Genomic DNA, 13,789 nt, shown 5'->3' on the forward strand with positions numbered 1-13,789 from the left:
ATTGAGTCCCTGAATGCCTTTTAAAAATTAAGATAGTTTTTAAATGTTTACTTGGTTTAATTATTCAATTATATTGTAATTAGCATATAGTTTAATCATTTTTAATGTTTAACTTTTTTAAGTTTTTTAAATTCTGTTCTTTTTAATATTGTGAGCCGCCTTGGGTCCCCTTATTGGGAGAAAGGTAGTCTATCAAACAAACCAACAAACAGCTTCCGAATCCAGAAGCAACAAAGAGAAGAAGGGGTGTAAATCTTGACTCGTCTCATTGGCACAAATGAGGAAGAGGAACCATAACATTATTTTTGCCTTGTCAGAGGATGAAGTATTTAAACTCGCTCTTGACTAGAAAAAAAGAATGAGAATGGGAACTATTTTTGTGCAAATTCAGCAAACTTGCAGAAGACCTGAACACAAACCTTTCCAAAAAAAAAAAAAAAAAAAAAAAAGGAAAAAACAAGGAAAAGCAGATTGCCCACAAGGGCAATGGCTGCAAAAGAGACAATTGCCTGCATCCATTTTAACAACCAGTTATTTTGAGCTTGCTCTCTCTCTGTGTGCTTTGTTTCTGAAAACAGAAAGGACATGAGTTTTGCATGCAGACGGTTTGCACAAATTACAAAGGCCCTTGGGGGGGGGGGGGGAACCACAGCAGCACTCTTTGTCTCATTCCCACTTGGAGGTGAGGAATCTTAGGAGATCTGAGAATCCCTTGTTGATCAACATGGTTGCCACTGCTGTCCCCCCCCTGCCCCCAAAGCCTGCTGCTTGAGGCAGTTGTCTTACTGTGTCTAATGAATGGGCACGTTCTGCATGTATATGCATACAAACATCAATATATGCCTTCCTGTTCAGTCCTGACTCTGTTTCTATATCTTAAAGAAGTGTTTCATTCAAAATCTCCTCTGTACATTCTTTTCTGATGTATGTATGTATGTATGTATGTATGTATGTATGTATGTATGTATGTATGTATGTATGTATGTATGTATGTATGTATGTATGTATGTATGTATGTATGTATGTATGTATGTATGTATGTATGTATGTATGTATGTATGTAGTGTTGTCATGTGTTGTCAAGCTAGAACTAACCTACAGCCCTAACAGGGCAGTGGGAGTCTTCAAGAATGGTTTTACCAGTTCCACACCATCAGTGAGCATCCATGGCTGAACTGGGGGTTGAACCCATGCTTCTTGAGTCCTAGTTCATCACTCTATCCATTGCATCATACTAGATATACTAGATCTTTTCTATTTCCATCTAGACAGAATACATGCATACATGGATACATCTGCTAGAGAAGAGAAACACCGCTCACTTCATAGAGTTCTTAAAATATGTGTAACATTTGAAATAAAGGGAATACTTACAAATCTCAGCAAGACCCAAACTACTATTCAATCCTACACTAACACAGTCACATAAAAACTCCCTGTTCCATCTAATATGTACTTAAAACTCCCAGCTGGGAAATATTAGTTTACATCTGGTGATTGAATCTGATCTTTTCTATTTTCATCTAGACAGAATAAAAAATTGAGTATGTTGCTCAAGACCTGGACGTGCATAATAACATCCTCCATAATATTTATTTCATGAAATCAATTCAAATCATAAATTCAATTTTTGTGAGGAAGATGAAAGAAATGTAATACTGAAAATAAAAATTAGTTTCACAAGCTTCCGCTGAGACATCTCTATCTTTTGTCAATAATTCACTTCAGTACTCATGTCTTTTTAACAGAACACAAGTGCTGCCACAGGTCTGGCCAAGGGAGGGGATGTGGCAAGAGAGCAGGAAGCCACCTAACAATAATAGGATAGACTGAGTCATGTGATGATCCCTGAAGCTTTCAAGCGCTTCCAGGAGGGGTTTTTCTCCAGTCGTACTCACAAGATGACTCTACTGCACTATATCCTGTGATAGACCATCCTTACATTCACGTTCAACTTCTCCTTGCAATTAGTTCCCTTTCCCTACATTATGCTATCATAATTTAATGAGGGATGACTTCACTCCTTTTGCAGCATAGCTTAACCTTTTTGGTTAGAACTTAGAATCCTACAATATGGGCTGCAGCCTTACTAAATGGTGGCAAGAGGATCTTCCTGTATCTCCTGCTGCCGCCTCCTGCTTTTTGGTGGCGCACAAGTAGATAGGAAGTCAGTGTGTTGTCTTTCTATCCACATTAAGAGCATGTAGCATCCAGATTTTTTAAGTCATTAAAAAATAATAAGTGTAGCTACTTTGGGGGGACATGAAGGTAACAAGTTATTTTTTAAAATTGCAAACATTTTCTCTGTGTGATTTCTAAATCCTTTTTGGCTTTTAGAGTGACTGGAAGGGAATAATAAAAAAGCATGCATATAAGAGGGATGAGGTTTAAAACAACTCTCTGCAGCAAATAAGTCACACCCCTTTTCATTAAAAACAAGCTGTGAATAGCTTCTAGGCTAATTTCTTAACATAGAAGCTTTATTATGTCCTTCCCCTCACCCCCCAAAAACACAAAAGGGATGTAGAGATCACACAGAGAAATTAGCAAAACAAGTAACCTATTACTTATTACTTAAGTTACATATTACTTATTATAAGTAACTAACAAAGTTGTCAACAGGTAATTATGTCCAGTTGGGGGACCAGGCTGTTTTCTATATGAACTTCCCTCCAATAAAGAAAGTCCCCCCCCCTCTCTCTCTCTGTCTGTCTGTCTGTCTGTATACTTTTATTATATATTGAAAGTACACTTATGCCACACTCAACCGAAAATTATCCTAGAGTGGCTTCTAAGTAATGAATTAGCAAAGACCAGTAAATAAACATGACAGGCTTACAATCTAAAATACATGACACACATGGAATGGGGGGCGGGCGGTAAAAGGCGAAGAAACAGAAACTAGAGTGCCAATTCCTGAAATGACAGAGTTCTCCTAACAACTGGCAGGTATTAAAGCAGTTCAGATCACCTGATGGAAGAGCTGTTGCTAGGGAGAAAGGGCGCCAAAGTCAACAGGCCTCTTAGTAGCGCCAATGGAAATGGCTCTGCTTCTTTTCCCTACTTCTGGTGCAGCTTCATAGAATAGAATGTCTAGTTAATGATAAACCAGTTCTGATGGTGGGGTAAAAATATGTGGCCAGCCTTCCATCATACTTTTAAGCTATGGTGTGACGTGTGCACCCACATGGAAGACAACAGCCACTGAAGTCTGATTCTGATAGTCTGCTTTCTCAAAAGATTTGTGGGTGGGGAGAATTAAATGAATGAAGCTGATGTACCCCATGGACCGCTGCCACACTCGGCATTCACAATATACAGCAGCTGCATGGTAGAATGGATAGAAGGAAGTTCTGACCTCCTTTTCCTTGTGGGAACTGAAATGCTACCCAGAATGCACACAGACTAGACCCATGTCTTCCATTCCTTCTTACAGAACCTCTGAGTCAGGAGAACATTGACTTAGAAAGAAGTTGTTATCCCGTCAGTACTACTCACAACAAGTTTCAAGACCTGCTGATTGTTGATGAATCAAAAAAAAAAGAGTTAAAACGTTCTAATTTAGGGATGTTATTAGGTCAATAGCAAAGAGAAGTCATGCCAGACAAACCAACTTTAATTCACTTGAGCTTTTCTGTACAATTGCTTTGAAGAAAGTTTGTTCTGCTGGCTTGATATTACCATACAAAGAATTTTAATAGGAAAAGAGCAGTTGTTCACAACTCAATTAAAACAAGATTTGAGATTCTAGAAGGGGATCCTCGTTTGTTCTTCTTCTTGTATGCTCAGCTTAGAACTACTCAAAAAGAAAAATAGGCACAAAAGGAAACCTCAAGCCCCATTCGTTAGCAACCCCCATTATTGCTACATAATTCCCCAAAATGTAGCATGAAAATACCTTAATTTCCATTCCCCTCAAATGGTAAGAATGGAAAGCTTTATCTTGGGTTTTCATGCACTGGCCTTTTCATTATCAGCCTGAAAAATTCTGTGGACCTTTGGCCCTGCTTTAAAAAAAAAAGAAAAAGGGAAAAAAAGGGTACAGTGGCTTCTACTCTCAAAGCCACATAATGAGGGGTGGAAGAATGGAAACAGTCCAATGATTTAAACACTTATGCATTGCTCTCGACATTTATGCCCGCTTTGAAACCCTTAATGAAATAACAGCCCTGTTAATTCTTGCAAGGTATAATTTATATAGCCTACATGTTAAAGTGCGCGCGCGCGCACACACACACACACCCACACACCCACACCCACCCACCCACCCACCCACACACACACACACACACACACCTTCAACAACCCTGCATTATAAACCATTTGCAGCTAACAGTATACTAGCCATATCATGGTCCATTTAAAAAATAACAAGCTACTCCTTGGAACATAATAGTGGTAGCCAAAGAAGTGAGAATAATTACATTTTTACTGAGTAAGCATGCATTCATGCCTTGTTTGAGCGAGCCAGTTTTTTTTTTTTAAAGCTGCAAATATTACTTTCAAGCCTGACTTTACTCCAACAAGCCTCCATTAAGACAGTTAGGGGAAGCATCAGGAATCATTGTCAATATGAACCAAAATTAGACCTCTCTCATACGGGCATGTGACAGGCAGATAATAGAGTCTACTAACACTATGGTCAGGCATTTCTTCTCTAGTTAATGTTCCCTTGTGTGCGAAACATAATGTAAGAGACAAGTGTAAGAATGACACATAGGGAGCTGTGTGAATAGAGAGCTTTGGAAGGGATCCTTAATCGGGAAAAGGGCTATACTTAATTTTCAACAACATCCAATAGCAATTTATTTGTAGCCATTTTCTCTGTTAACCTTCCACAATGGAGCAGGTAAGACACAGCACAAGACAATTTGTCAGCTGCCAGACAGGAACAAAAGAACCAGTTTTTAATAAGCTCCAGCATTACTTTATTTGTTTTGAAACATTTTAATAACTTTTTTGGAAACCTATCAAAGGACCAATAAGAAAGGAAGGGGGGAAATACCCAAGGCAGGAAGAAAAAGAACATCTCTGTTGAAAACATTTGTACTGATAAATTTGTTCCAACCATTTATCTAATAAAAACTGTTCTTAAAGAAACAATTAAATATGAATTAAAAATAGGGAACGTTGCTCTTCTTATATACCAGTTGAATATCTACACCAGTTTCTTTCATTTAATTGATTCCAGATCTACCAAGTGTGTGACCTGTGAAGTCAAACGCAACCTCTCTACTCCAGCCGATGGACTACGGCCTCCAAACAGTTGATAACCAACCAACTCTTGGTTTTGTGTTCCAGAAACAGTGACTATTTTGCTTAGCAAGATAAAGGTTGTGCAGGGACACCTGAATGTATCAGCCAATCTCTCAGCAAACCATTGGTTCTCATGATGTCACTAAGCAACCCATGTGACTCTAACACATTATGTCACTGTCACTTGCCTGCCTATATTGCAATTCTCAGAAATTGCTTCTCTTTCTGTTTAACATAAACATGGGGAGATGGGAAAACAAAGGCAAACCAACATCAGGATTTTAGGGTTCCTGAATTCTTATATCAAAGTTCTGCTATAGTCGGGAACATTCTTTAGAGTTACATTGCCTTCTATTAAACACCAGTTCTGCCTGACAGTAGACGTGACTACATTGGCTTGATTCACACTCTCTTTTTTGACTACACTCAGTTGAGTTGACTACACAAAGGCTTCAGGTTGTTTGGGTGCCAGTGTCCACACTGGTCCTTCAATCTGATATGGTTCATATCACAGCTCTCTTTCTTTTGATACCACCCTCCCGCCAATTCTCAGCTCTCCTTTCATCGTCTGCTGTCAAGCCACCGGGACTGTTGAAAAGAGTCCACGGTGGTTGAGAAAAATGGACAGTTTTCCAAAGTTCTCCATATAGATACAAACATACACATATACCATGGAAGCAGTAAATCTGCTGGAGTTTGTCAGAGTTGTTTTTGTTTTTAATACTGATTTTAATATTTGTTTCTTCTATTTTTGTCTCCGCAGAGGAAATCTAGCACAAAACTAACGTAACAATGCAGCAGAAGCACTAGGTTCAATAATTTTTAAAAAATAAATAAACAATACATTGGGACAACTAAGGAGAACAATCACAGGGGACAATGTCTCTGCTGTCCCAAAACATAATGGCCCAACATACTGGAAAACCACGCAAAGGCACGCCCCCTCCCCTAGTCCTTTTGTAGAACAAAACAATCACACAGACAAAACACAGTTTGAATCCTTGCGGTTAGCGATTAGAAGAGTAGAATCCCCAAACGTTAAGGGGAAAAAATATGGATTGGAACCAAACAACGATGGGCTGATTCTCATTGATCTTTAGATCGTGTGAGTACCAGTGACAATTCCAGAACAAATTTCCAAAGTGTTTTTGAATGTCATGGCACTCTTAGTAAGTATGTACATTAAATTATAAATTTCACGATGACACTTGCTTTGGGCCATTTCACTGGGCTATAGTTGCCATATATAATAAAAGAGATCACTGTGGCGTCATCCAACGTATTCGAAAGTAGAGGTTCCGGTTGTCATCAAATGGAACCATTCTTTGAAGCAGAATTGTTGCTTGAAACATAAAACAGCCTCCATATATATATATTCTTTTCAAATTGCACAGACAGAAAGCACTGTTTGTAAGAGAACTCCCATTCTCAATCCCATGAACTGATATCCATGCTGCAGGGAGGGAGTATTTTCAGAGACGGATCTGCAAGACAGGATCAAGAACTAGGAAGGGAAAAACAAGTCAATAATAAAGTGCATGCCACTGAGCCCTGTGAGTAGATCCTAATTAGAGTTAAACTACATTACTGTTAGAAAGCTGTGATTTAGGCAGTCTTTAGTGTTTGAGAAATCAAATTTCAAAGGATACCATGCTTAAGTTCTAGAATCAATCACAAAACAGACATAAAAACAAAAGAGTAGTGGCTCCTTACAACTAATATATTTTATTTCAGGGTGCGTTAAGGTGGATTAAAATCTATTTCTTGTAATGCACTAAAGCTCACACTGCAATAAATCTGTCAATCTGCAAGATGCCGTACCTCTTTTGTTTTTATTTTCTATACATGCCAAAACAGATTTAACACAGATCCTACACTAAATACTGTCCAAAACAAGTTCGTTAATCTGCACATTCTATAAGGTGAGAAAAACTCCTGCTGTGATACTCACACACAATCAGCCCAAGAATCTTCCTCTTCTAATTACAGTCTATCTATAATTTCTGATCCTCCCCTTAGGGACAGGGGAGCAGCTACAAATTTTTGCAGCAAGTAAGAAAAACAAAACCTTCGTTCCACTGTAGACTGTGGTTTGTTTGCAACTTTGCCAAAACTGACAAATGAACCTTTGTGTTTCACCCATAGTGACTGAAAATGCACATTGCTATTAACTTTGTCTTTGCAGAGAAGAGGAATCGCACTCTTGTTGCCTCCCAGTGAGCTTTGCCAGAGTCCATGTGATACCTGCATGACTGTCCCATCCATCAATCCCCCTCATTTCTTGTTTGGAACTTTGGTCGCAGTTCTTTGTAGCATGAAACACTTGGCATATATTGGCACTTCTCTATGTCCCCCATTGTTTTCAACCATTGAGCCTGATGGTGAATTCCATAGACCGTGAAAGGTTGCATATTTTGCACATTTATAGTGTATACTAATAAAACTATTGTTCACCTGAGGATGTTGGAGTCTGGGCTCTGTTTTACTCTTACAGATCAACTCAACTTCACTCTTTCTCAGACTTTCATTCTAGAACGACGGCCTTAGCACGAGAGTTAAACGCCCAGCCTATTCCGAGAAATGCAGCTATCATTACTTCTTTATGTACTGTCGTTAAGTGCAGATAGGTACTTATTTTGATAGGTGCACATTATTGCTTCAAGAGAGACGTTTTAAATTCCAAAGCATTTTTTAAAATAACCCAAACCATGAATTTTAATGTATTTATGAATTCAGACACAATTTCCCCACAATTATATTGTTATCTATTCCACTTGCAAGAGCCTGAGGTTGAAGCACTGTTTTCAGGGGAACAAATAAGCAACATTAGATTTTTTTTTCTGGGCTAACCCTGAGCCATGGAGAACTGCCTCAGAACCCTAGCTGGCACCCTCTCTTTAATGCCTCTGTATGACTGGAATATAAGCTGAAACCACTCACCACTGAATAACAAAAAAGATAGACTGAGAATTGGAGGGTCAATGGATCCATCCCTTTGGCACAGCTAAATATGTATCTTTGAGGTCAAATATATCTCCCCAAATCTAGATTGAAGGACTTGGTATGCCAGAAGAGAGATTGAAGGCAATTGGGGGCAGGGTTGGGAGCAGAATTCAATGATCCAAGTTCTCTTGACCAGCCCCTGGCACTTCCATTTCAACCAAAGCTAGCACATCTGTATCCAGTTGTTGGGCTGCATCTCCAGACAGTCTTAAGCACTTGCCATGCTGGCTAGGAGTCATGGGAGCGGCATTCCAGTGTCTAGAAGGCTGCACATTCTCCGGTGTTGAGTAAAGGGATCTGGTGTAGCAGAGCAATGCACATCAAGATAGACAATATAAGGTAGAGGCGGTCTCAGGCATGCTCAGTATACATCTGTATCTTTGAAGTCAAAGACACATTCTATCTTCTATTCTTCTTCCACTTATATGATTATTAGTGCAATATCACATCGTGTGCGTACAATATTTGGTTCTTGACATCTTGTCTCTTTTTCACACTCTAGCGCAGCTCTTCCCCCAATCTGGTGTGATCTAAACACTGACTTCCTTTTTTTGGGGGGGGGGGTTTAAAAAAATCACTATTTCAATTTTTTCTTTGTTTTGCAACCCATTTCCTTAAGTGGCAGAGAGAGTTCCAAAGCCACCCTACAGTGTTTGCTTGTATTTAGAGAATTATAGTGCCTGTCATAATAAACAGTTCCTTATAAAGTTACAGGTCAAGTTGATGGGCAGAAGCAACATCAATCCAGCATCCCAATAAGCCAGAAACTACCAGCTAGAAACAACTTCTCCAGCCAGAAACAAAGAATGCTCTCTCTCTGTCTCTGTCTCTGTCTCTCTCTCTCTAGTCCAATTAAGCTTACAGGAAAATGTACTCTTCAGTTCCTTCACATGCAAGCTCTAATGCTGGTGAGAAGGCACAACAGACCATCAACTTAGACAGTATTGTCCACTTAAGATTTTCTTCCTTAAAAGGACTAATAATTGAACTTGTGCTGGAGCAATAGTGATGAAAAAGAGGAAACAGCTAGTGTTCATCTTGGCCTTCTTGCCACTTCTTTAAATCTGCCCAAACTGTGTATGAATGCATGTATCAAAGTTTGAAATTCTGAATGTATAGAGTGTTAAAACAATGTAAAAAAAATGCAATCCTGAAATTGTACACTGCTATAAAAATTAGGTCTGAAGGGCAGTTTACAAAAAAAAAAAACCCCGCTGCAGAACAATCATCTAGTTCCAGCCAAGTCTGAAAGCAAGGTCAATATAGAATAACATTGCCTCATAAAAGTATAAAAGTATCACTTTCATAGTTGACAGCTGAACATGTAAATTAATTATAAGGAAATACAAAGCAATTGAGAAAAAAGCTCACAGAGCCTGAAAATGGCGAAAGAGCAAACTAGTACCTGACCAGCTTTGCTCACCAGTACTTTATCCTCATGGCACGTTGACTTCCTAGTAAATTACTGTGGGACCAGTTAGCTAATTGCACAGGTGCAGGGGCCCACTGAGCGCAAACAGAAGCAACAATCTGCCATAGTAGCAACTTGCCAGTCTCTTAATTAATGAAAGCCATACTTTGCCACCCCAGTAAAAGAACTGTAATAGAGATTTCCATTAATGTTTTCCTTACCATTTCAAGCAGTAATTCCCAACCTTGGATACCCAGATGTTCTTGGACTACAATTTCCAGAAATCCTGGCCAGCACAGCTTAGCGGTAAAGGCTTCTGTGAGTTTTAGTCCAAGAACATCTGTAGTTCCAAGTATGGGAACCACTGATTTAAAGAGATCAATAAGTTACTACACTGCAAAATTCAGTTGTTAAGACTGTAAACTGTGTAAACAGTTGTGAGAAATATAAATATATGGAGGCAAGAGACACATATGTTACACAGGCCAAACAAAGGATACCAACAACAGAGATATCAAGAAGCGCCAGGCATCATGTACCAATAGCAGCAACAGAGGCAGCAGGAAAGAAATAATGGATTTACCTCCATAGATTCAAACTAGTTTGGCTGGGTGAGCACTTAGAATATTTTTTATGTGTGCCCAGTACTGCATTTAAAGGTTAATAAATCTATTTTTAAATTTCATATATTTTTACTTTCAATAACTTAGATATTTTAAGAAACATACGCTTTGCTTTTTATTGAGCCTCAAAAATACAGGGACTAAATATGATTTGAGTTCTTGACTGTAATCTTTATAGCTAAAAGCTAATGCATATTTTTGTGACTTAAGTTTTGCTTTGGAATTATTTCTTATTTGCAGCATCTCATAGTTGTAACAATTTTGGATGACAATCACACTTGGAGCTTTTCAGAAGTTGTAAAAATGGATTTTTGTTTAAGCATTTGTGCTGACAGTTTTTCATAATTTTAAGATTCAATTCCACATTTGAATTAGTTCCTGGATTATATGCATAGAAGCAAACTGATGTTGCCTGAAATCCAACAAAGGAGCAACTTATTTTACCTTAATACCTAGACCAACACTGATATGATTAGGTAGGATTGTCTGGTTCACACCTGAATTAACCTTTTCTCAGGGATAAGTGCCAGCTGTGAGAACACAGGCTTCTGATCCCCCCCCCCCCCCCGGACATCTATAAAGGTTTGTAAGGCTCTTGGGAAGCTGTTCAGGAATCAGACTTTCTGACATGACAGATGTGGACACACTTCTTTAAGTAGCCTCTTCTTAAAAGGAACAGGCATGAGTGACTCTGTGAGCACAAAGAGATGTATCCCCTTTTCGCAACTGCTGTCTATCCACTTCCAGAATGAAGGAGAAGCATTTGCTGACCTCCTTGCAGGATGCAATGTCAGGATTCCAACAGGGATCTAAGTCCATGCTGTTTTCTTTTAAAGAACTAAGCAATGTTACCCTACCTCTCTGGGCAACATCCAAGAAACAAGGTAGCCTTGTTCAGGGATTTAATATGAATGTACACTCCACACATGAGTAGGGGGATGGTCTAGCCCCTATCCCTGTTTCGTTCGCTTCCATGCCTGGTTCAGGGTTCTAGTCATCGTCGTTTAGTCGCGTCCGACTCTTCATGACCCCATGGACCAGAGCACGCCAGGCCCTCCTGTCTTCCACTGCCTCCCTGAGTTGTGTCAAATTGATGTTGGTAGCTTCGATGACATTGTCCAACCATCTCATCCTCTGTCTTCCCCTTCTCCTCTTGCCTTCACACTTTCCCAACATCAGGGTCTTTTCCAAGGAGTCTTCTCTTCTTATGAGATGGCCAAAGTACTGGAGCCACAGCTTCAGGATCTGACCTTCCAGTGAGCACTCAGATTTGACTTCCTTTAGAATTGATAGGTTTGTTCTCCTTGCAGCCCAGGGGACTCTCAAGAGCCTCCTCCAGCACCACAATTCAAAGGCATCAATTCTTCGGCGGTCAGCTTTCTTTATGGTCCAGCTCTCACTTCCATACATCACGACAGGAAAAACCATAGCTTTGACTATTCAGACTTTTGTTGGCAAGGTGATCTCTCTGCTTTTTAAGATGCTGTCTAGGTTTGTCATCACTTTCCTCCCAAGAAGCAGCCGTCTTTTAATTTCAGGTTCTAGTACTAACATACAAAGCCCTAAGCAGTTTGGGACCTCACTACCTGTCTGAACGTCTTTTTTCCAAGCTCTGCTGCCTGTCTTACACAGTCCTCGCAGACCTCCTGCCTGTGGGTACTAATACCAAAGGAAGCCTGTAAAACATCGTCAAGAAATCGGGTTTTCTTGACAGTGGCACCCTCTGTTTGAAAAAACCCTTCCACAAGAAAAATGCCCTCTGGACCCTTAAAATGCTCCCAAAAATGGTGATATTTAGAGAAACATTTTGGGGGTGTCCTCAGTTAATGGGAGAGGGAAGGAAAGAAGAAAAAGAAAGAATAATAATGGAATGCCTTATTATCAATTTTATTGCTGCCCATTCTGTCTCATGGTAGTTATATTTAGGTATAGGGTTTGGTTGTAGTTGTTTGATTTTATCATAGATTTTGGGGTTTGTGCATTGTTGTAAACTGCCCGGAGGAGTGGGTTCTGCTAGACTGATATAAAAATCTAATCAATCAATCAATCAATCATCATTTTCATGTAAAAGCAACATATCTGCAGGAAAAAAAGCATTTTTTTTTCTAGGGACGTTTGCCACACAAGCCCCAAATGTGGGAAAACAAGGCTTCAACTCCTGTGGAAAGTAAATACAGACATACCTCTTTCCCTTTAGGAAAATACTGATGGAGAGGGAGAGGTGTAGCACCCCTGTCCTTGTTTATGGTGTATCTGTTGCTTCACAGAACAGGACTGATTGTCCCCATCGTCCTCTCATTTATGCAGTCAGTGGTGCAATTAGATAATTTTAAACTCCTGATTTAATGACCTTACCAACCTTTGGTTAATGTGTATTTCTGCACACTTTTTAATAAGTTTTTTTTCCTGCTATCTCCAGACCCAAAATATGCAATTATACGTTTTTTCAAAAGAACTGGTAGCCATGAGGCAATTGCTAGAATTCCGATCTCTGAGCATCTTCAGTTCAAGGATCTCAGGACGTAACTAGATGAACATTGGTCTCATTGTATGTGCTGCAATTCCCAATGTTAATGGTGATGTGTGTCGTCCCCCCCCTCCCCATCGACTATGCAGTGTAAACCTAACTGGAAGTAGACCTAGTTTTTTTCTGCAAGAATACAATCTGGTCAGCTGTTAGAGCTTGGGTATTTTAAATGTTATTAGTTTAGTGCTGCATAAGATAAGAGATGCAGTAGCGACTCATAAGTGGCTACACCTTGTAAATTCAGTGCTATGTCACTTCATAAAGAAAGGGGCTGATAAGGATAATGGCAGAAGAGGATGCATAATACTATGAGGAGAAATTACGGTAGTTTATTTTGATCCTCTGTGATGTGGATACTTAGAATACGCCTTCTTGAGATCTTTAAACATTTGCGTGTGAAAAAGAGCAACAATATCATTTAGTACAAAGTGCAAGGTTGTGGTTTAGAAAACTTTGCATCAATCCAAGATAATGTGACATTTGCTGAGACAGACACCAAGTTAGTTGTGATATGATCTCTGCATCCTCCCAGCTTTGCAACTGAAAATGACAGAGGTACACAACAGGAAATCTAATTCTGCCAGTTTCCAATTCTGCTCCTCACCTCTATGCTTCAGGTCAACTGTTTTTTAAAAACACTTCAAGTGAACATGCTGCACATATGTATATCCACAGATCCACTGCATTAACAATTTTTTAGAAGTGCAACAATACACTGGAGAACAGGAGGGGTGTTTATTGGTGGCATCATCGGCACCATCCAATCAATGCCATACACAGTTTCTGCTGATCAAACCATTTCCCCTAAAGGTTGACCCTGGAGACGAAGTGAATGCAGTGAAGGTGTTTCAAAATTCACCCACCCACCCCTTGCTTTAAAAATATTGCATGGATCGCTTCCTCCAGGTCTTGGAAAAGCAGTTCAAAATGACAGCTGTGGCTGTTAACAGAGTAAACAATACTACATTA

General features: G+C 39.5%; 1 protein-coding gene across 3 annotated transcripts in view; it reads right to left on the minus strand.

The window, feature by feature from the left end:
- ARID5B (AT-rich interaction domain 5B) overlaps positions 1–13,789 on the minus strand; it is a 244,060-nt gene that overhangs the window by 140,068 nt on the left and 90,203 nt on the right. The window lies entirely within an intron of this gene.

This window comes from Pogona vitticeps, chromosome 3, assembly GCF_051106095.1.
Source record: "Pogona vitticeps strain Pit_001003342236 chromosome 3, PviZW2.1, whole genome shotgun sequence".
NCBI lineage: Eukaryota > Metazoa > Chordata > Lepidosauria > Squamata > Agamidae > Pogona > Pogona vitticeps.